The sequence below is a fragment of the Trachypithecus francoisi genome, unplaced genomic scaffold (genome assembly GCF_009764315.1).
Source record: "Trachypithecus francoisi isolate TF-2019V2 unplaced genomic scaffold, Tfra_2.0 Lachesis_group7, whole genome shotgun sequence".
Taxonomy (NCBI): domain Eukaryota; kingdom Metazoa; phylum Chordata; class Mammalia; order Primates; family Cercopithecidae; genus Trachypithecus; species Trachypithecus francoisi.
Window position 1 is genome coordinate 21,648,472 of NW_022681472.1, and position 22,397 is coordinate 21,670,868.

Consider the following 22,397-nt stretch of genomic DNA (forward strand, 5'->3'; position numbering starts at 1 on the left):
TGTGCATACACATGCAGACACACACACACACATCTGGACCTATCACTATAAAACTTCAATACATCCATAGTAGAGAGAAGATACTGAGAAGGTTTATCAGGAAAGATAAAAATTTAAAAGATACCTATGAAAACCAAGAACTTCAACCAGCATCAGATCTGTCATCATCAGCCACACTAGGTCAGAGAAGATTTATTCTGCACATGAGGTTGCCATATGCCCTCAGGAGTTCTGGGATTCATGCCATGTGTGATTGGCTTGAAGTCCTTGGTCAAGCCCTGATTCCAGGAGGGATTCCTGACAAGTGGATTGCTCCTGCTGCCCAGTGCCATATTTATTTCACAGAATCCTATGAGATTGCCAAAAAATGGCAGTGATATGATGATTTTAAGTGACTCTCAAATACATCTCAAACAGGACAAGTTCAGTGCTCTGAGTACTGATGATGGTCCATCACTGAACCTTGGCCTGAACTATATGTGTGGACCCCTAGGTCAGCTCTCATCTGGATTTGTTCCATAGTTTCACTTCGGATCTTCAGCACCCAAGTGCAGCTGGGGTGGCAACAGGCATCCTTTACTCCATTTGACTTTACCACTGATACCTAGGGTGGTCATCCCACTGCCCCATTCATCTGATAGGCAGTCTTTTGACAATGGCTACATCTGTCTTTACCTGGTGCTTTCAAGATCTTTGCTCTGCAACAGCAAGGGGCTTTTCCAATTGATGTCCTCCCGTGTCTCCACAGATGTGGGGATGTCATGCACGCCTGGATCAGCTGAAGCCATTCCTGATGAGAGACACACGTTTCTGTGCCAATGAGGCTGCTCTTCTCATTCATTTTGTCCTCTCCACTGGTGGCAGTGAGTGGAAGGCAGGAGTGCAGTTAACATTAAAAGAATCACTGTCTAGGAATGTAGTAATTACAGCATAGAGTTTAAGGGAAGATAGGGCTGGAAGATATGCTCTATGTTTAGATTGTAAAATTCTGAAGAGTAAATTCAACATAATCAGAAAGCAAATTATTGTTCACATTTTCTTGCATACTCTGGATAAGACTTGCATTTTTGGTCGTCATCAATGAAGCACAGCAACAACTTTTGAGAAAGTCATTGAAAGCCAGTATTCATGGTGCAGTATTATCTGTAACACTATAACCAGACTCCAATAAATTGTATTGCAAAAGTGGTACAGATCTATATTGTCCATTGTAAACAAGTTCCCAAGAACTTGGCATCGTCAGTAATGACAGTATTGCTGCTTTTCTTCATGACTGGAGATATGGAATTAGCCAAGAACACAGAGATAGTGCCTGAACACTATGAAGAAAGAATTTTCACATGCATTGATTAAGTAATAAATATGTAAGTACCTCATCTGTATCCATTATTCTGAATGATTTTCAATAAAACACTATACCCCACATGGGTCCATGAATTTGGTAATACTTTCTTAGTCAAATTATTTATTTAGAAAAAGGTCCCACAAAAAAATATTTATCTGAGGCCCCACTCATCTAGGAGCAACACTGCTGTTAGGGAATTACTTGAGGGTGTGCCTCAGCCCGGGAAGTAAATCAAGAAAACAGAAGTCTTGGGATCCAGGAAACAGGAGATTCAACTCAGAAAAGCAAAAAAGACAAACCTCAAGATAAAAAAAAAATAAACCCCAGTCTAGAAGTCAACCAGTGTTGATCAGAAGGGAAGAACAGAGTTTCTGGGGGAGAGTAGAGAGTTCCTGGGGAATGGAGAGTTCCTGATCTTGGGAGTTTCAAGGTCAAGCTCTTAGACCTTAAATAATAGCTAATATAATTTTAACATTTTGAAATAAGTAAATGATAAGAGCAAAATTGCTATGAAGAAAAATAAAGGCAATTAGAAACTCTCAGAAAAACAAAATGCTGTACAAACCAGGAAACTAATCAATGTATTCCACTTGATTCTACAGTTAACCACATTTACTTAACTAAACACTGTTAATTGGTTTTAAGCTTTTATATACAACCTATAAACAAGGCATGAGACACAACTGTGCTCATAAATAAAATGTAAATGTCATCAACTCTTAACAACAGAGAGGTAAAAATTCAAAAGATAAAGACTGGGAAGTGAAAGTAGTGCAGAGGGGTAAAGGAAAAGTTGGATGGCCTCATCTTTCAAAGTCGTGAAAAATTAAGGATTCATCAAAATGTGGAATCAAGGATTACAGTCCAATGACAAATGTAGAAATAAAATTGTATATGTTTTAAAGTTACAAAGTTATCCCATGAAAAAGACTATATTGGGAGGATGGGTAGATAAATGGTGGGTGTAATGAACTAAATACTCATATATTAGAGCAGTACATACTAGAAAATGTATAACATTGAATTCATTGAATTTATCAGGATATTACCTGCTAGGGAGTGGGATTTGAGACACAGTGGGGTAGGAAATTGTTACTTTTCATTATAAATATTTGATTTTAAAAGTATATACAGACATCTCTTTCATAAAATTAAATTCTAAATACAATTTTTTAAAAGGTGGCTATACAAGATTATTTCTAAGGTTTCTTTTATATCTAAAATTCATAGAAAGTGCTCCCAAAACTTAGTCTACTCAGCAGGAACCCTGGAACTTTTCTCTTCAGAAAGTCTGGTATATATTCAAGCTGTCTGATCAGAAGCCAGTTCATGCCACTAGGAACCTCACAAACATTTTGATAAATGTCAAATTTTCACTCCTGACCTTATTTTATCTTCTCAACAGCCCTCTGAAGCAATTATTATGATCATCTGCATTTCAAAGATGAGATTCAATGAGATTAAATTAATTGTCCTGAATGATATGAGTTTTAAATTGTTAGACCGAGATTCATGGCCTCACCATGCTAAGTCATTTTCTCTCCCACCACATTATGCTTTTTGTTTAGCAGAAAGAGAAAGTAAGAAAAATTATCTGCCCAAGGGCCAATCCTTCAGTAAGATGTCTATATAAATGCACTGCCCTGAGGTTATAGGGTAGCTCCTTTAGGAATCTGATGGAGCAGGCTGGCAAACTATAGCCTCTTCTCCACTTGTGGTCATGAACATCAGCCATCTGACAACGCACTTCACCAAGGCTGTGAGGCTCATAAGGACCTGGAAAGACTCATCCTAAGTGATTGGCACCAACACAGTGTGCAGCATCCAAAGGGCAATGGATGAGACCATTTAGACTCCAACTGAGCACTGTTCCTTACGTTTGACCCACTCTCATTCTTGACATCTTTTACAAGTCCCAAGTCATGATGAGACACTCCTGCATTTCTCTCTCGTGCTGCAGTGAGAATGCTCTCAGCACAGACAGTCATTCAGAGTGGGAACTCCAGGAACACTCTGAGATGCCACTCACGCCTGCCATAGAGAACTCCCAATACCTGTCTTCCCAGGATGTGCTGTCCACTCAAGTTACCTGCATCAAACTCATGCTTGGTGCTGTTGCGCTGCAGAGTTTCTAAAGAAGTTGTTTACTGGAAATAAAATCACAGAGTCCTTTACCTGCAGAAACTCCATGAAACACTAGACAGAGCTCACATAAATTTCCACTGAAAATATTACTTATTCCAAGTGGATATGCCACCTGGGTAATTGCGGCCTCATAGCAATCTTGTGAAGTCAGTGTGGTCCCTCAGTGTGGCCCCCTGGCTCCCACATGGTCCCTCTGACTTCCTTTTCCCTCCTGGGATGCTGGCTGCTCAGAGGTGGACTTCATGGCTCTCGTCCAGGTGGGCCAGAACAACATTGCCTCCTCAGATCTCTTCCTTCTTTCCCCTTGTCTCAGAGCTACGCTTAGGAGACAGGCCAGTGACTTGATAACTAACAACACCAGATGGTATGTATTGTTGTATTGCCCCTCCCGATAACATGTTTGCATTTTGCAGGTGATCTCTGGTACCTAAATTTAAAGGCTTGGCAGATGGAGGAATATGTGGGCCCTATGTGACATAGGCCTCTTAGAAGTCCTACGGTTAATTGCCCTGTTGTAGAAATATGGAACATTTTCCTTTAGGCACCTATATATTTCTCAGTGTTATTTTTTGGTATTATTTTAGTTTTATAGTCAAGTCTTATTGGTCATAGTATGATCCACTTTCTCAAAAATATACTGTTCAGTAAAATAAACTCAGAGTAATGACAGAAATCACCCCCTAACTCCAAAGAAATATATATACAAAGTTTCCTTGATATGTAGACCTCTATTTTTAATTCATATTGTTTTTAATATTCAAAAGAGACATAAAGGAAATACTTTTAAAGGCTCAAAGTCACACTTAAGAAAAACATGAAATAAAAAGGTAGCAAAATAAGTATGAAGAGCAACTTACATATAAATTGTCTAGAATCAATTTTTATATTAGACTCATATATTCTAAATGAGAAAAAACTACAATGCTTTAAATAAACACATAGGCTTTCTCCTTTTAGTAGGTAAAATACTAAACTTAGCCTAAATTTCTTGAATGGATATGCAATTAACTATTTATAACATCTTCCCTGTCCTACTTAACTTATGACTAATCCTAAACAATTAGAGAGTCAGATGGTTGAGTATTTAAAGAAGCAAACATCTCAAATAAACAGAGGGTCATTTCTACCTGAAATCCAGAGCCCCACATCCCATAAAGCTGTGGGTCCACTTAGCAATAGCTGCAAATGGAAGCTGCAAAAGTAATTCTGCAGAATCCTGCAGCCTAGAAGTTAGGAAAGATGAGGGTCCGTTAAGATCTGGATAGTGTAGTCAGCCTGTGGGGGCAAGGGGGACTCCCCAGATACCTGTAATAGCTTCAAAAGCAACTTTCAGATTTCTGTAAATTTCATGAAATTCTTCCCATGTGGACCCTCCTCTGGAAAATTGGAAAACAAAAACCTACACCCACTCACTGCTGATTCTTTATGACGCTCACATCATTGAAATCTCTCAATCCCCCCAAGGTAAAGCTTTTGCTAAAGCGAGGCTGGGTCTGCCCCCAAAGTCTATCATTTCACTAACATTTAAAAATATTTTCTCAACATTCTCAGGCAGTGTTCAAAATCGGCCTGATATATATAGAGCCTCCTTTGTGGAATAACAAGATTATTTTTATCATTTTCTGATTCTCCAAAATCTGACCTGTCACCAAAGAACTTCTAAACATATCAGGATGATAATGATATCCTTCGTCATATCCTCCTGGCTTACGGCTGCATTTGTAGAGCTGGGTTTTTATTTATTTTCTGAGGGTCCTGTCTGATCACAGCACTCATCATTTCATTGCTTCAAGAAGATGTGAGACAGAACAGCTATCTCGGGAAGGTGGTGGATTTTGCTTCCACCTTTAAAGACAAGGTGTTTTTGTGCAATATTCAGTTCAGTTCACTCTCTGCCTATCTTTTAAATCTCATATTTTTGTTGGAAGTATATTGGAATAGATCCTAGAAAACAAATGCTGACTGAGGAGAAGCATTTTGTTTTTTTCCCACAGCCAATTCAATTCAGCAGCAGCATTACTGAGTGCCTACCATGTGCCAGGAATATAAAGATGAATAGAATATTCTTTGCCCTCAAATAGCTCATAATCTACAGGATAGACAGTCCCACTAAGAAGTAACAAACTATCCTGTGAGAAGAGCAATAGTCTTATTGCTGTTTATATAAACTTACAAGAATGGGAACACCAAAAAGGGAGCTACAAATACTGCCTAGAGAAATCAGAAATGTAACGGGAAACCAAAGGTATTTTCAAGATAGATCCCGACAATTTCTTGCTCAGAGATTGTGTCCCATTCTTGATATATCTGGGGTTGAAAAAAAAAAACCAGAAAACCTTGTTTTAGAGAATTGTGAGCAGCATCTGCTCCTTGGGTAGAATTTAGAATGTATCCTTGGGGATATATTGGTTTTGGTGAGTCTTTTTCAGTCATGTTTAGATAGAAGTACCTACTCACTGGCCTTGCAGGAGCCCTGGACAGAAGGAAGTTTCCAACGGCAGATGCTTCACCTGGAGAAGGTTCACTACTCTAGCAGTGACAATTATCTCTTCACACTGGGCACGCTGTATCAATTATCTTGTCAACTGTTATATTGTCTATCGTGTCATCAATGAGTGTTTCCTTCTTTTGGCTATAGATTTGGGGGGGATAAGATGAAGACTTCCACGCATTAAGAACCCTGGACCCTTGTTCCAGTGGCAGGAGGCTGGGGACACAGGAAAGAGGGAACCCACAGAGCACTGCCTTTAAAGGGAAAACGATGACAGAATTCAGGAATAGTGATACATGGTATCTTGTTTTAGGTTTTCCTTTCCTCCATAGTGAAATTTGTTAAATACTATTACCTCTTCTTGTTGCGTTGGTAAGCGTTGGAGAGTAAAGAGCAAGTACAGTATTTGTGCTTTGGAGTAAAATGGACTGAAAAAGGGCTAGCAAATGATCGCGAGTGGTCATGAAGAAGCTGGGAGCAGCAGACTGGAGCAGGAAGGCACACGGGATAACCAGAATGGACTTAGGGAACATGTAGGCCTTCTCTGAGCATTCTCAGGAGTATTTAGGGAAGGAGGCAGGATGATCCATTGGCCTCAATCAATTGGACGTTAAAAGAAAGAGGCACTGTTCCCCAACTCCTCCCAACCCTGACACATGCCTTCACATTGCAAAGGCTAAAAGAACTTTGGAATAATCTCCATTTTTCAAGAAACAACAGTTCTCGGTTTTGAAGAATGAGTAGATGTTCACTGGGCAGCAGAGAGAAAACAAATGAGTAAAGACTTTTACGGAAAAACAAGCACACGCTGGAATGGCTAAAGCAGAAATCTCAACCACTGTCATGACTCATGGATCTGTTCTAAGCCTTTCCAAGGTTCCACATCCAAATTGCCTTGCTTTTCTCTCTTGCCAGCATGTGCTTTATGCAGACATGCAGCTTTCTACTGTCCCTAGTTGGCTAACCAGCCTTCCATTTTCTTTCCAACTTCCAAAATTTTCGTTTTCTTTTTCATCATATCTCCCCTGTTGTTCTTAGAGGTTCACTTATTTTAAATTATTTTACTGTGAGGTTATGGACAAGAGTGGAGATAAATGCATGTGTTCAATCTGTGGTCTCCTTCTCCAGTTATATTTTATTTATCTATTCATTATTGTTCCACCTAATGGAGAATAGCATGACACCAGGATCTTGCTTAGAAGTTGCTCTCAAACCCTGAAAGGGCTTATAAAATCACAGTCCCTCATTCAGGGGTAGAATGAGCTGTAAAAGTCAATTTGTCTAAGCTTCTATCAGATGCTTAATTCTGGAAACTCCTTCGCTTGCCTGTTATAAATTTAACTTATTGAGTAAAAATGTTGAAAAGCTGCGTTATCATTTCGCTTATCATCATTCATCATATGTAGTAATTATCAAAATAGCTGCCACTTATGATGCACATTCCATGCACACCATCCTGTGCTGAGGGGTGTTTATGCCTCCCAACAATTCTATGAGGGAGGTGTTATTCCACTCTCCCCACTCCCTGTTTTGCAGAGAAGGAAACTGGGATTTAGCTCAGATTTAACTCATTTCCCAGTCTCTTGTAGTTTTTCCATGGCAGGCAGAGCCTAGTTTTAGACCACTGTCAGGTTCCAAAGCTTATCCTCTCAGCTGTGATGGTTTCCAGATTTAGGACTATGTGACTCTGAAAGAACTGCATTGTTCTGCAGAGTGGCTGGCGTGTGCTTTCTTCTTTTCTCCACTGACAGCTTTAGTCGCTGATGTTGTTGCCATTGCCTACATTTGAATCCTCGGGGTTCTGACCCACTGTAGTCCCTGGCTGACATCATCTACCCAGATGACTTTTTTTTTTTTTCAATTGATAAAAATTTAGCAAACAAAAAATACTTTTAAAATTCGTTTTGACGGCCGGGCGCGGTGGCTCAAGCCTGTAATCCCAGCACTTTGGGAGGCCGAGACAGGTGGATCACGAGGTCAGGAGATCGAGACCATCCTGGCGAACACGGTGAAACCCCGTCTCTACTAAAAAATACAAAAAACTAGCCGGGCGAGGTGGCTGGCGCCTGTAGTCCCGGCTACTCGGGAGGCTGAGGCAGGAGAATGGCGTGAACCCGGGAGGCGGAGCTTGCAGTGAGTGGAGATCCAGCCACTGCACTCCAGCCTGGGTGACAGAGCCAGACTCCGACTCAAAAAAAAAAAAAAAAAATTCGTTTTGACAAAACAATGAAGATAAATATATTGTCAAAATGATGTACAATGCACTTTTAGGTAGTCTATAAATGGCACTGCATTGATTATCAATTATATCCATCATATCAAATCACCATTGTTAATACATTGAGTACAGTTGAATTAAAATGTTGACCAAACCAAAAATTTCAGGTTTGGTGGGTTTGGTTTTTTTTTTGTTGTTTTGTTTTGCTTTGGGTTTTTTTGGTAAAATAACCACATACTTTTTCCTGTCAATTTCAGTGGTTGAGGGTCCACTGTTACAATAGGCAGTGAAAGAGAAAGTACCCATAACCCCAAAGCAGGTAAGACAGGACCAAGTCATAGCTCTGTGCTTGCTGTGTCTTTTGAGCAATTCACCTAACTTCACCACTATTTCAAAATCTGCAAGAAAGACACCTAACACGTGATAGTATTTTGAGTGCAACTGAGACAATATATGTATAAGTGGTCAGCACAGAGTTGGAGCTTAATAAAAGCACATTTACCAGCTTTATCCAAGAGTCTCCAGCAAGTGTTGGAGAACTGCTTTTGTAATAGATTCGATAATGGGTGATAGCCATTGAGAATACATGTAAGCAAACAGAAGAGCTTGGATGTCTGAAATCTCATGCATTCATAAAGCATCTCCAAGATTCCCAGGGTTGGCCCCTCTAGTTCTGACAGCTATACTAGTCATGGGACTGGACTCAGAAACTCACAATTGCCAGCCCATTTAACTGTGTCTTGATCCACAATGTTGTGTGTGGCACACAGTGTTGCCTGTGACCTCCTACACCTCCATCGCTGCTAGGTGCAAACCCTGCTCAGCAAAACTTTGAGCATGCACAGTTCAGAAGATACGAGAATTGTCTCCTGGGGTCACTATGGGGGTCTTCTGAGGATAATAAACACCATGGGAAGGGCAACTTATTAAGATAAATATTAAAATCTCCTAATGTCTAAAGTCAGCTAGACATACATTTAAATCTCAGCAGAAATTCTCTGAAAGGTTTGCCTCCACCCTAGGTCTTCCAACATTAGAAGAACTTCAGAGAGAAAATAGGACATTTTGTCTCTCGTGGGTATTTGGGAATCAAGGTGCAGACTTGGGGTAGCATTAGGGATCCCATGAAGAATTGAATACTGAGGCTTATATCAGAGCAGCCCCTATCTATACATGCTCCCCAGTGTCCCCTAGGGCCCAATATTCCAAGAATGGTTCCGGGCATGGCCAGCTCCCCCACAGTCATTTCAGATTGGAGCAGGCTCCTTAGAAGTCCTTGGTGTCTGAGTCTTAGTCCCACAGTGGAGGCTGGATATGGTTCAACATCCTGGATTCATGGAGAGAGGAGGGCATGTGGCAAAATATATTTAACTTATATTATTTCTTTCCTCATTATCCCCTCAATCGTCCTTATCCTTGAGACATGTGCCTCTCAGTCAAGAAGTCATTCTGACTCTCAAAGACTCCTACAGGAAGTGGGTTGCTAGTATGACACCATGAACAGGGTTCTTAGTGGGCTGAGAGCTGAGGTGGAGCTCCAGTCACAGGTCTGTCACTGATGGAATACATCAGTCAAATTACGTCATCTCTCTGGGCCTCAATGTGTTTATTTGTTTGTTGTTTAATTTTTTTAAAAAAAAAACTTCTTCAGTGAGAGCAGGGGTCTTGCTTTTCTCTATATGGGATTGGATCGTCTCTCTTGGCCCTTCTAATTCCAAAGATCTCTAATGTTTCTATAAATCTAACAGGAAAGAGCTGAGCTAATAGAATCATATGGCTAATAGGGAACATTTCATAGTTAATACTACAATCAAACACTTCTGTTTTCTCTGCTGAGTATTTGACAGAACCATGAGTTATAGGCTGGGATTTCTGGATCCTGTCTGTGTTGTACACGCAGAAAAAATGTTGAGAGCTGTGGCCTTTAAGCTGTTGAAAAGACATATTTCTCCTAATCTAGGTAGCTTTGACACTACACACCACAGCCTGACAATTAAATTTCTCTTTCTCTCTCTCCCTAATTTCAACCAGTTGATATGCCACATTGAAAGTTAAACCATTCTGATGTGAAGACACCTCTTTTCTTCAATCAGAACCCAAAAAGCTGTCAGTGCCAGTTTCCTCATTAGTAACCAATCTGCTTGCCCAGACAGTGCCTCACAGTTTGTATCCAGTGAAAATGCTGCTCCCTGATAACAGAGGAGCAAACACAGCTGAGGAATGGAGTAGAGATGGCCCCAGGAGCTGAAATTAAATGTGCTGCTCACCTCATCAAGACAGGGGAAGTGAGTGCTATTGAAGCCTAAGAGAAGCGCTCCTGATCAGTGATATGTGCCCGAAGAACATTATCCATGGCTGATTCAAGGAATCACTCAGCTCAAGTCTTGGCTTATGACTGCTTTTTCCCTGCATTAGGTGCTCTTTTGAATCAGTACAAGCCATGTCGTCTTCTCCAAGGTAGCTGCTGCCACCTTAAAGTAACTAATGAACCACATTCCTTTTCTGCCATTACACGGGAAACACACAGTATACATCAGGCATCCTAATCTTCCACTTTAGCTTATTGCAGGGCACAAGAGTCTGTCTAGAAACTTACTCTGTATTCCTCCAAAAAACTTTAAGGCCCTTGAGCAAATGGACCTCAAGGAAATCTGCTGAGGGTGGTTTGTCACAAAAGACAAAGGACCCCCAAGTCAGATGGCCGTTAGTCCCAACAGAGGAAGTAAAATAAAGAGGGCACCAAAAGAAAAAAAAATGGTTTGCACAGAATTCCATGTGAATATCTTAGTCATGGTAATAGAAGTGAGCAATGGAAGGTGGAACAAAAATTCTGGAATTCTGGAAGATCCCAGCCAGAGAGAGCTCTGGATCTGAAGGGAAGGGAGGTGACTGGAGATCCTGCAGAGCCCACTTTTTTGCAGACATCATAATGTTCTCTTCATCCCCCTCCGCCCCAGCTGATATAGCCAGTGGTGGTTCTGCTCTGCAGTCTGAGGTACCTTCAAAAAGATGAGTGAGCAATATTCTGCCTTCAAAGGCTCCTTTATTCTTTTTTTCTCTCTTTAAACAGGGATCAGAGTTGAATTACCTTTTTGGAGATTTAGATGATAGTACCCCACTTTACTGTAAAAGAAAAAAAAAGAAAGCAAGAAAATAATTTGTTGCATTAAAACATATAACCAGGGAGGCCAAGAGAGTGGGTCATTTGAGGGTATGAGCACTGTAAGTCTCAACAAGAAGAATGCTTACTGTGTGTCCTCTGAATACCTGAATACTGTCTTCTGTCACAGCCCTGTGGTTATTTTAATGCAGATACTTTATTTTTAATTTTTTACTGAAGAAGATAAGCATAAGGAAAAGTGCGCATATAAGTGTATAGCCTCACATAATGAGCACACTCAGGCAACTGGCACCCAGAAACAGACACAGGAAGCCCCTTCCCCTAACCTCCTCCAGGCACTCTGCCCCTGAAGAATAACTATTATCTGGCCTTAAAACAGCATAGATTAATTTTACTGTGTTTGTACCTGATACAGCTGAAATGATGAGTGTAATCTCTTGTGTCTGTATTATTTCCCTCATCATTGTTTGTGGGATTCATCCATATTGTTGTGTGTAGCTTATATCAGTCTCCTCACTGCACGTAGCACAGTGAATATGCCACAGTGTATCCATTCTGCAGCTGAATGGCATCTGGTTAGCTTCCAGCTGGGGGCTATTTCAAATAATGCTGCTATGAATGTCTTGATACATGTTTTTGGTACACATAAGTAGCAAGTCATAATTTTTAGTAACACTTGGTTTATTAGTTCATTCTCATGCTGCTAATAAAGATAAACCTGAGACTGGGTAATTTATAAAGGAAAGAGGTTTAATTGACTCATAGTTCAGTATGGCTTGGGAGGCCTCAGGAAACTTACTCATGGCAGAAGGGTAAGCAAACATGTTCTTCTTCACATAGTGGCAGCAATGAGAGGTGCCAAGCAAAAGGGGGACAAGCCCCTTATAAAACCATCAGATCTTGTGAGAGCTCACTATCACAAGAACAGCATGAGAGTAACTGCCCCCATGATTAAATTGTCTCCCACTGGCTCCCTCCCACGACACGTGGGGATTATGGGAACTATAATTGAAGATGAGGTTTGGGTGGGGACACAGCCAAACCATATCACCTGGCCTGAAAGAGGATGCTTAAATATTTTTCTGTTTTCCAAGTTCCATTTTAGAAATCTCAGTAGGAAATTGTGTGTTGAATGTATTTCAGAATCTATTAGAAAAAAAAATAGGAAAATAAGATGATTTGATACTCACATCATCTCTCCACAATATTTTGGCAGTTTGTTCTCCAAAATCAAGCAGCAACGACTAAGATTACACAGCAGCTCTGCTTTTCACAGCTGTGGGACTGCCGCATTCTCACCTGACAACCTCTTCCCACCTCCCAGCAACAACTTGTAATCACCTCAGTCATGTTGTCTATTTTCAGCTCACATAAAATTATTTCTCTTTTTTTCAAAAATACCTTTTCCCAGTCTAATTTTGTCCTCCTAAAAATTCTCTGGTGAGTTTGAAAATTAAAATTAAAGATACACTAGTTCAGCCTAGTATCCTGTTTTCAAAATGACACTGAAAAATGTTTTATGGGAGCTAATTGAGCTAATTGAAAAACAAAACAGAAAAAGCTGTTCCCTGGCTGTGTGAGGGAGAGCTGGGGGTGAGGAGTGGGATAAAACATGGCCCCCAAATTCTTTACCACTCCTTCCACCAAGAGGTAGAATCTGGGTGGTGCATGACAGCTTGACCAATTGAGAAGCACAGACAAGGCACTGTATGGCTTCAAGCCTGGGTCTGAGAGGGCCATGCAGCTCCCTCTCGGAATCCAGCTGCCATGCTGTGAGATGCCTGAGTCACGTGGAGAGGCCACATGGAGAGGCCAGGTGGAGGCTTTAGTCAACAGTCCCAGCTGAGACTGGCCTTTGAATCATCCCAGCTATAATGGATTGAATTGCATCCCCAAAGCTGATATGGTGAAGTCTAACCTCCAGTCCCTCAGAATGCACCTAATTTGGAAATAAAGTCATTGCAGATATTTTTGAGACAAGGTCACATTGCAGTAGGGTGGGCCCTTAATGTGTCCTTACATAAGAGACACATTAAGTGTAAGACACAGACACATGGAGAAGACAGCCATGTGAAGATGGAGGCAGGGACTGAATGATGCTGCCTCAAGCCAAGGGACACCTGTGGTTACCAGAATCTGGAAGAGGCAAGGGAGGATCCTCCCATAGAGGCTTTGGAGGGGCATGGAACTGCCGATATGTTGATTTTGGACTGTGAGAGAACACATTTCTGTTGTTCCAAGTCATTCAGTTTATAGCATGTTGCTTGCTATAGCAGCCTTGGAAAATGAATACCCCAGTCCAGATGCCAAATATGAGAGTAATGCCAGCCCCAGCTGACCAAGTCTTCCCAGATGAGGACCCAGCACTGGTGAACACAGAAGCCATCTCCACCTTGCCCTGTCTCAGTTCCTGCCCCACAGAATGAGTGAGCATAATACAGTGGTGGTTATTTTATGCTTCTAAATTTGAGGTGGTTTGACCTGCCCTGGTAGTAAGTGGAGAAGAAAACCATCACAGTTTCAGACCCCAGGTGCCTCGGTCTACACTACACAAGGGGCAGACCGGTCATCTCTGCTCTGAAAGTGTGCTGAGCCCCAGTGTCCTTTGACAAAAAAGAGTAACTCAGTTGATCATCCCGCAGGAAGCATGAGCATTGAACCCGGAATAAGACGCAATGTGTATTGAGGATTTACTAAAAGCCAGGTAATCCTCTAAGGCAAGCTCGTCCAAACCACAGCCCACGGGCCGCATGTGGCCCAGGACAGCTTTGAATGTGGTACAACACAAATTCATAAACTTTCCTAAAACATTATGAGATTGTGTTTTTTGTTAGCTCATCAGCTATCATTAGTGCTTGTGTATTTTATGTGTGGCTCAAGACAATTCTTCTAGGTTAAAGAACCTGCCTAGAGTCACAGAGTTAGTACATGGTAATATATAGGCTTCACACGTAGGGAGATGGCACCAAGAATTCAAGAAGCTTACCACACTCATTGGAAAGAATGGATGTTAAGGGGGTAGTTTCCAGAAGAGGACAATGGCCTGTGTGTTTATCCACTTAATGGGCATTTCTTGAGCTCTGCTGTGTCACTGAACCATGCTCTTATGGAAAGCACAATCTAATGGGGGATTCAGACATGTAAACTCACAGATATCTTTTCTTTTTAGTTCAGGCCAAGGCTAAATTATTTCAAAAGAAACTGTTGTAATTAGGAAAATGAGAGAAAATAATGCAAACAAGAAAAAGAGAGCAGTGAGGTTCCCTTGCTGATAGAAGCAAAGAGAAAGTTGAGATCAAAGAGTTATAGTTCTTAACTATAAACAGAAAGTTTGAGACAAGTCCAGCAGTGGAATGAGAAATTTAGCAGTGGCCCGGTTCTGTGAGTCTCAGCAGTGCACCATAGACTCTCAGGGCCCAAGGTGTCCGATTAAATTGGACCCAGCCCAGCTGGGACAAGAACACTCACAACCACATCTAGATGAGCTCACTTTTGGACTGCATTTTTCCCTCAATCAAAATATATCTTTTGGGGTCTCAAATGAGAGGAAAAGGAGGAGACAGCAGAGATAATACCTCCAGTAGGAAAGGGCATTCTCTGGTTCTCCCACTGCTCAGGACAGCCTGGGCACCACATTCCCCAGAATGGTTACCTGCACTGATGGGAAAACACATTCCAGACTCGGAGCATGCCTGTCATGGTGGCCCTGGCTGTCATCCAGCCACTCTAAGGTGTTGCCCTCTTTTGCAAAATTGGCAGATATAGGTCAATGAAGCCCCTGACCTTAGCTCACTCCCCTGGACTTTTGTCCCGCTAGCCCATCACGACTGCGTTCACCATTTCTTCAAGTGGAATGTTTCTTCAACAACTTAAAATAGTTTCAAAAAATGTTTCACAGAAAAGAGAAAAGGTCAAGGTTACAGGGAGTTGGCTCACCTTTTTTTTTTCTTTTTGACCACTGTCAGAAAATTATTTTGTGAGCTAAGATAAGGACTTTGATTTTTATTTCTGAAATATTTTATTACTGTTTTAAAAAGACAGTGAAAAGCACTTCAGGATGTTCAGTTAGGGAAGAAGTGATCTGGCCCCAGTCCATGGTTTCCTCATACCCTCCATCACCTCCACTCCTGCTACTCATCTGTAGGAACTGAGAAGACTGGAACCCCTAAAAGTCAAACAGCTTTCTGGCTTCTGTTTACCAGGCAGCAATCCATTACCTACTGATTTCAGAATAAGGGAAACATATTTCCAGTAGAACATACAGTATCTTCCTTTGAGGATCTTTTTTTAACCTCCATTATCTTTATTGCAGCCAATGGACATAGAGATAGGGTCACAATCACAGCATAGGTGGAAAGAGCTCCAAATTCTCCTAGTTCCCACTGCGATGTGCTCTAAAACTCTTAATGATATTTGCCCTTTCAACATAAAAGTCAATCACATAAAATGGAAGGATGGAAAGTCAATAGCTGGTGCATTGGCAGGAAGACTGTCTTTGCTCTCTTGTCACATGCAGATGAGGGACATTTCCCTCATCTAATCACCTTTGGTGCCAGAAGCAGTGTACTTCATGACTGGGGCAAACTCTGGGCCAGATCTTGTGGTTTGAAATTCAGGCTCTGCAGTTTACTAAGTGTGATTTTGAGTGACTGCTTAATCTCTCTGAGCCTCTTTTCTTCATCTGTAAAGTGGGGGTAATGATGGCATCCACTTCTTAGGGTAGTTGTAACCAATAGATGAGCAAACTCAGCAACAAGAAAGAACTCTTAATACTTCTTCTCAAGTCACCAGAAACTCATAGGAAGGCACAGAAGACCAAGTTACAAACTACTCCTTTCATTCCTGTATACATTCTCTATACCTATTGACAAGCTGCCCTGTGGTGTATGATATGTAGGGCCAATTAATCAAGGATTATTTGAAAAACATTTTGGAAGAAAAAAAATCAAGCAATGAATAAGGTTGAGTGGATTTGCCTAGCTGTCAAATTGCATAATGCCAAAAAGTAGACTGAGAGGAAAGTGGGTAAGAAGAGCTAAACCATAAGGGCTCCCTTCTTTCCGCTTTTGTACCAGGCCTGCCCTTATTTCATAATCAGTTTTCTTACTGGCATAGTGGCTCATGCCTGTAATCTCAGCAGTTTGGGAGGCTGAGGCATGAGGATTGTTTGAGCCCAGCATTTTGAGACCAGCCTGGGCAACATAGTGCAACCCCATCTTCACAAAACAATTTAAAATTAACTGGGCATGGGGGCATGGGCCTATAGTCCCAGCTACTCAGGAGACTGAGGTGGGAGGATCACCTGAGCCTGGGAGGTCAAGGCTGCAGTGAGCGGTGAGCACGCCACTGCACACCAGCCTAGGTGACAGAGCAAGGCCCTGTCTCAAAAAAAAAAAAGTGTCTATATCCTCTAAAGTCTATATCCTTCCTCCTAGCACAATGTCTTACACGTATCTCTCTTATTTTTCAAAAAAAGAATGACAGGATGGATAGATGAAAGAAACATACATACATATGTGATAGGTAGATATACAGATTATTGAGACAGAAAGAGAGAGAGATGTGAGTTACTTCCTATTCTTAATCCATTTGGAAGATAAGTATCTAGTTTTTCACAAGTACTCACGATCGCAGTTATGGAAATCTCTGGGTTTCACCTAAATCAGTTTTCTGTACAGGAATAGACTTCTTGTGCATTTCATTACACCACAAATTTTCTTTTCAATTTCCACGAAAATTTTATCTTTCATTTGATGAGTAATTTTCATACTAGCTGAGACACCAGATGAAACTGTTTTACAAAGTGATTTTTCTTCCTTTCTTTAGAGAGTGTATGGTGAATTGCTTATATTCATAGAACTGGGTCACTGCTGAATTTTACATTCCATTGTTTCATTTACCCAAGACTTCGGTTTTCTAGTTAAGAACTAAAACTGTCTTTGATCTCAACTTTCTCTTTACTTCTGTCAACAATACTTGGTCACCATTCTTTTCAAATCTTTTTTTTTTTTTTAACCACAGAAAAATCAATTTTCTTTTATTTCATGAATACCACCATGAGATGTGGAGGCCTGGGCAGTCAGCTAGATGAACTCACTGAGCATCTTGATCTCAGACCAGTCTGGAAATATGATATATCATGGAACTTGGTCCCAACTTGAGCCCCCATGACATAATGTCTCAAGTTGCAGGTCACCTTCATATATATTTGTATTACTTGTCTCAGCATAAATGAAATGCTTCAATAACAACCAAATCTCTTATGTATAACCATCTAAAGAGGGGCATCAATATTTCAAAACATTTTCTATAAAGTAAGATAGTGAGCAATTTGGGGGTTTTGTTCCGCAACATTTTTTTCCAGTGTCTATTGGAGATAACACCATTCACTTTAAGTTTTAGAGATGAAGGAATATTTTTAATAAGGAGTGATGTCAAATAGTGTATGCTATAAAGTAGTATGTGTAACTCAAATTCAGTATCCTTGCTTTTCAGTTTCCATTCAAGAGTTCAAAAACCCAGCCTGTTGGATTTCTGAACTTGATTTTGAGGCTTGAGCATATAGAGTACTACTTGCTTTTCTGGAATTACTTGGCTTGAGTTACACCCTGTGAAATATTCCAGGGATTGCTGTCTATTCATTTTGAATCTATCTGAGTTAAATCGGATAACACTAAAGATACTTCCTTTATTGATCAGAAATAGATTGAGCTTAAATTTCAAGTCTGTTATTAAAACTGCAAATGCTTCCCCTAGAAATCTCCTTCAAGATTGTCCTTGAAGAATGGAAGCTTCTCCTGGGCTGAGTGTTCTTTTTCCTTCCTCGTTGGCCCTTGATCTTTCTGCTTTCATCTTGATCTCGGCCCAGCTTGAGCCTCATTAAAACCACCTCACTGTGGACTGATGAATGAAAAGGAAATCTATGCCATGTAAAAGAAATCCCTTTCTGGCAACCCAGCACCATAAAAGACAAAATCTCTTCATTGATAACAATGCTAACGTTGGGGTAACCCTTGAGTGGATTTTCAAAGCCCTCAGTTCCATGGGTGTTCTCTCCTTAGAGCTCTGAGGTTGGCAATTCTCACTGTGAAGTGATGGTAATTATCCATCCAGACCTCTTGACTGTTGTGAGACAATCCTGGGACCTCCATTCAGGGCATTAGATGAATTAAACTTCTAATTACTGCATTATGCAGCCTTGAAATAAATTGAAATCTGAGATTTCATTCAATTAAGAAAAGGCACCCGGAGTCCACTTAGCGATGCAGTGCCGACTAGAGCTGCTCATGGCTCAGAGCCAGCTATACCTAAATGGCGATGTGGCTTCTCCACCATGCTCACACTTTATGGTGATTGCTTTGCCCAGATCAATTGGGCAGCAGTGTGTCCGTTATTAAGAGACCTGTATAGGTCCATTCTTTTTACAAAACAGACACTCTCACATAATCATTGAGGGGTATAAGCATCATTTGAGTTTACTTTACAGCAGTTTTCCCAATGTCAGATGTCAGAATGCCCTAAGGTGCATATTAAAATATCCTACTCCAGACCCACCAAAGCAAATTTTCCAGGAGATTCTTATGCTCAGGAATCTATGGGAAACACCAGTTTCATAGCAATCTTTATCTTTGAAATGGGTGCAAAAACATAATTCACTTTTATCCCAAACATGTGTGAAGTAAATAATGTGTCCTTCCTGCAATGTTCTCTGACAGATACAAAGAGAAATTAAATAATAAATTAATAATAAAATATGTCCGTCTTATGTACCAGGTGCTCCAGATTTTCACAACAAATATATGAGGTAAATTGTAGTTTCCCATCTTATGGATAAGAAACTGAGGCTGAGAAAGAATAAATCACTTGCTTAGTTGCATAGCTAGTAAATGGTGGAACCCCAGTCATTCCAGCTCCTCATCCCATGTGCCAATCATTACTTTCCCTGATTTCCCTTTCTCCTCAAGCAAGATAAGATGCGTGCTTGGAGCACAATACAAGACAAAATGTGTGTGGGCCCCATGAGGCTGGCCAAGTTCTAACAGCGCTCAGTGAAGAACTATTGGTGTGGTCTCGATCAAGTCAGAAAGACTTCAAGGAGGAAGCAAGGAGGACAGGTAACACGAGGTAGGTGGGAAGAAGGGAGTGTTATAGGGAGGAGAAAGGGCAATAAGGAAAAGAGGATATTGCTTTTTAAAAACAGTAACAACAAGTATTTATTAAGCACTGAAATGCCAGGCAGTTTCTCTGTGCTTTAAATGTGTTCTCATGTTTAGTTTAATGCTCACATCAGCCCAGTGACAGCAGGGACTCAAAGCCCCATTTTGACTTTTTGAAGTCCCATGTCACAGAGAACAACTAAAGTTCTGTCCACTTTTTTCCTTCCCTCCCCTTGTCCCTTGTGAGGAAATTGACACTCCAGCGAGGAAATTCACACAGCGTGAACCTTCTGCAGACGGGCCAGCTGGTGCTGGGAGAGGGCCAGCCCAACCGCTGGGAACCCCAGAGAAAGTTTTACTTCATGTTGCTAAGCAAATGCTGAAGTATGTGGAGCCTATGAAAACCACTTGAAGTGGACTAAATTGCTCATAATAATTAAATGTTCCGGGCTCTTCAGAAAGTTCCACGGTTATTAGTCATGTTCTTTGATCCACGAACTTGCTTTCCTTAGAGTGTGAATCAGAGGCGCAGCCCCTTTGTGTGCGACACTGAAGGGCCCTGAGACAGGGGTGGGTGCGGGTGGTGGGGGTGGTGGGTTAGGCATGGCCAGCGCTGCTCAGGGAGACAGGACCATTTCTCGGCTTTGTAATTGCCTTTAATGTTCTTTTTAAAAACTTTACACTAAGAATTGCACAGAACTGGGGACGGACTTTAAACGATTGAATTTGGTCTCCCTCCAGTGCCCCATCCTTCTCTTCCCTGGCACCCAGCATCTTTATGCCTCAGGCACCAAAGCTGTCAGGGGAGCCTGACCCAGGAGGCAGACTTGCCATGTGCCGCAGCTGGTATTCTTCCTCTCTCACTTCCTTGCAATCTCTTATCAAAACTCAACAGCATAGATTCCCATTCCATCACTGCTAAAAGATAATGATGAGAAAGGCACAAACTGCACCTGTTCTAGGAGGCACATCAAAGGTGCTCTTCAAATGTTAACTCTTCCAATATTCACCATAACTTTAGGAGTAAGAAATATTTTAATTGATGAGAAAAATAAGGAGGGGTTGAGTGATGGAAGGTTATGTTGTTAATAAGCAGCAGAGACAAGATGTGAATCCAGGACCGACTCAGAAGTCAAACATTTTCTACTGTACATGGGTTAATTTGGGTCCTTGGAGAAGCAGATGCAGAGTCAGGATTAAACATGTAAGTGATTTACTGGGGAGCCCATGTTAAGGAAAGGAGAGGGAGCAGGAGCAGGCAAGGAGATCCTGCAGGTAAAAACGCAGGTCTGGCCTCTGTGAAGGAGAGAGAGAAGGGCAGGATGGGCTAGGAGACCCTTAGCTACAGCACAGTTCCTAGAAAGGTTAGGCCAGCTGATGGAGATCCCTGAGCCAAAGTGGCCTGTTGGAAGAGCCCTGCATCTCTAGGGAGATCTAGAGGTCTCTAAGAGCATTAGGACCCGGCCATGCTCAGCCCTGGGCTGGGAGCAGCCTGGGGGACATTGGCCTCACTGTGAACAGGTGGTGGATCCAGACGGGAGCTGTTGGGCTGTCAGTCAATATTCTCTGCAGCAGGAGATCCGAGGTCAGAGTTGTGCCTCTTCATGGCCACCGTGGTCACCCCATGACACGGCAAGATCTACTTTACACAGATTCGGGAAGCAGCTCCTCCATGGATCCCATAGGCCACTCTTCCTGAGGAGAGATCTGGATGACAGAGGTTAGGAATAGGAGCTACAGTTCTCCTTGTTAGTCCTGGGACCCCATCTGGTTCTCATCCTCTGCTTCCTCCACTGTCTGTTCAAAGGTCCCTCATCCTCAGCTACTACCTAGGCAGGGCTCGGAGAACAGGGCTGTGGCATGTGTCCATTTACAGTCGAAATAGGGCACAGGAGTATTTGTAAGTGTCCAAGTGGATGCCCTGGGTTCTGGGTTATGCAAATTATTCCCTGTCCCCATTGTATAGAAGCACCCTATCTCCTCTGCTGACAGGGGCAGTGATGCCCACCAGGATGGTGAGCCCTCTTCCCAGCAGCTGGTCCTTGGACACAAGGAGTCCAAAGTGCCTTTGTGGCAATCTCAGCTTATAGTGCAATAGGACCCCTGTTGTGCCCTCTTGCAAGAGTACACACCCCACTGGAAACTCCCAACTGTGAGAAAAGGAATCACAAAATCCCTGTGTACCATTAGGAGAGCCACCCCTGCGTTCGCCTTTTGGTTCCAGACCCATGCATTCTTCCATAAGGAACACAGTGGCATACATAGGCCTCTGATTTAACATATGCACAGCTACAGCCTGGAGGATGGCACCCACTCTCTGAATGCTGCCTCCAAGCTGGCTTTTGAGCTATGCCTTTAGAAGGCCATTCCAGTCCTCTACAAGGCTGGCTGCTTCTGGATTTGGTGTGTGATACATGGTCATGGGACCACTCCTGTATCCACAGCTAGTTCCCTGGTCAGGTGTTACATTGTGTGTGAGCCCATGCCTATGAATAGGCTATTCTGTAAGTCCAGCGATGGTGCTGGCTGAGGGACTGACATGGGAAGGCAAACCACGTCCGGAACAGGTGTCTATTCCTATGATAATAAGTTGCCAGCCCTTCGGGATAGAAGGGGCTCAATGTAGTTGCCTTACCATAAGAGGCTATCTGTCCCCTCGAGGAATATTGCCATACGAGGGGCTCAGTGTAGTGTCTGTGGCTGACAGGTTGCATACTCAGGCAGCAGTAACTCCCATGCTAATTGGGACTCCCTGCTTCTGGGCCCAAACTCAACTTCCATCTCCTTCCCTCCGTGCATGTGCCCTTTCTGCCAGTTATGGTGGCTGACGGCGAAGGCTGCTCCCCTCATCTGGCTGAGCCACTTTGTCTACTTGGTTATTCAAGTAACCAAGTAACCAAGTAACCAGGTGAATGCTTTCT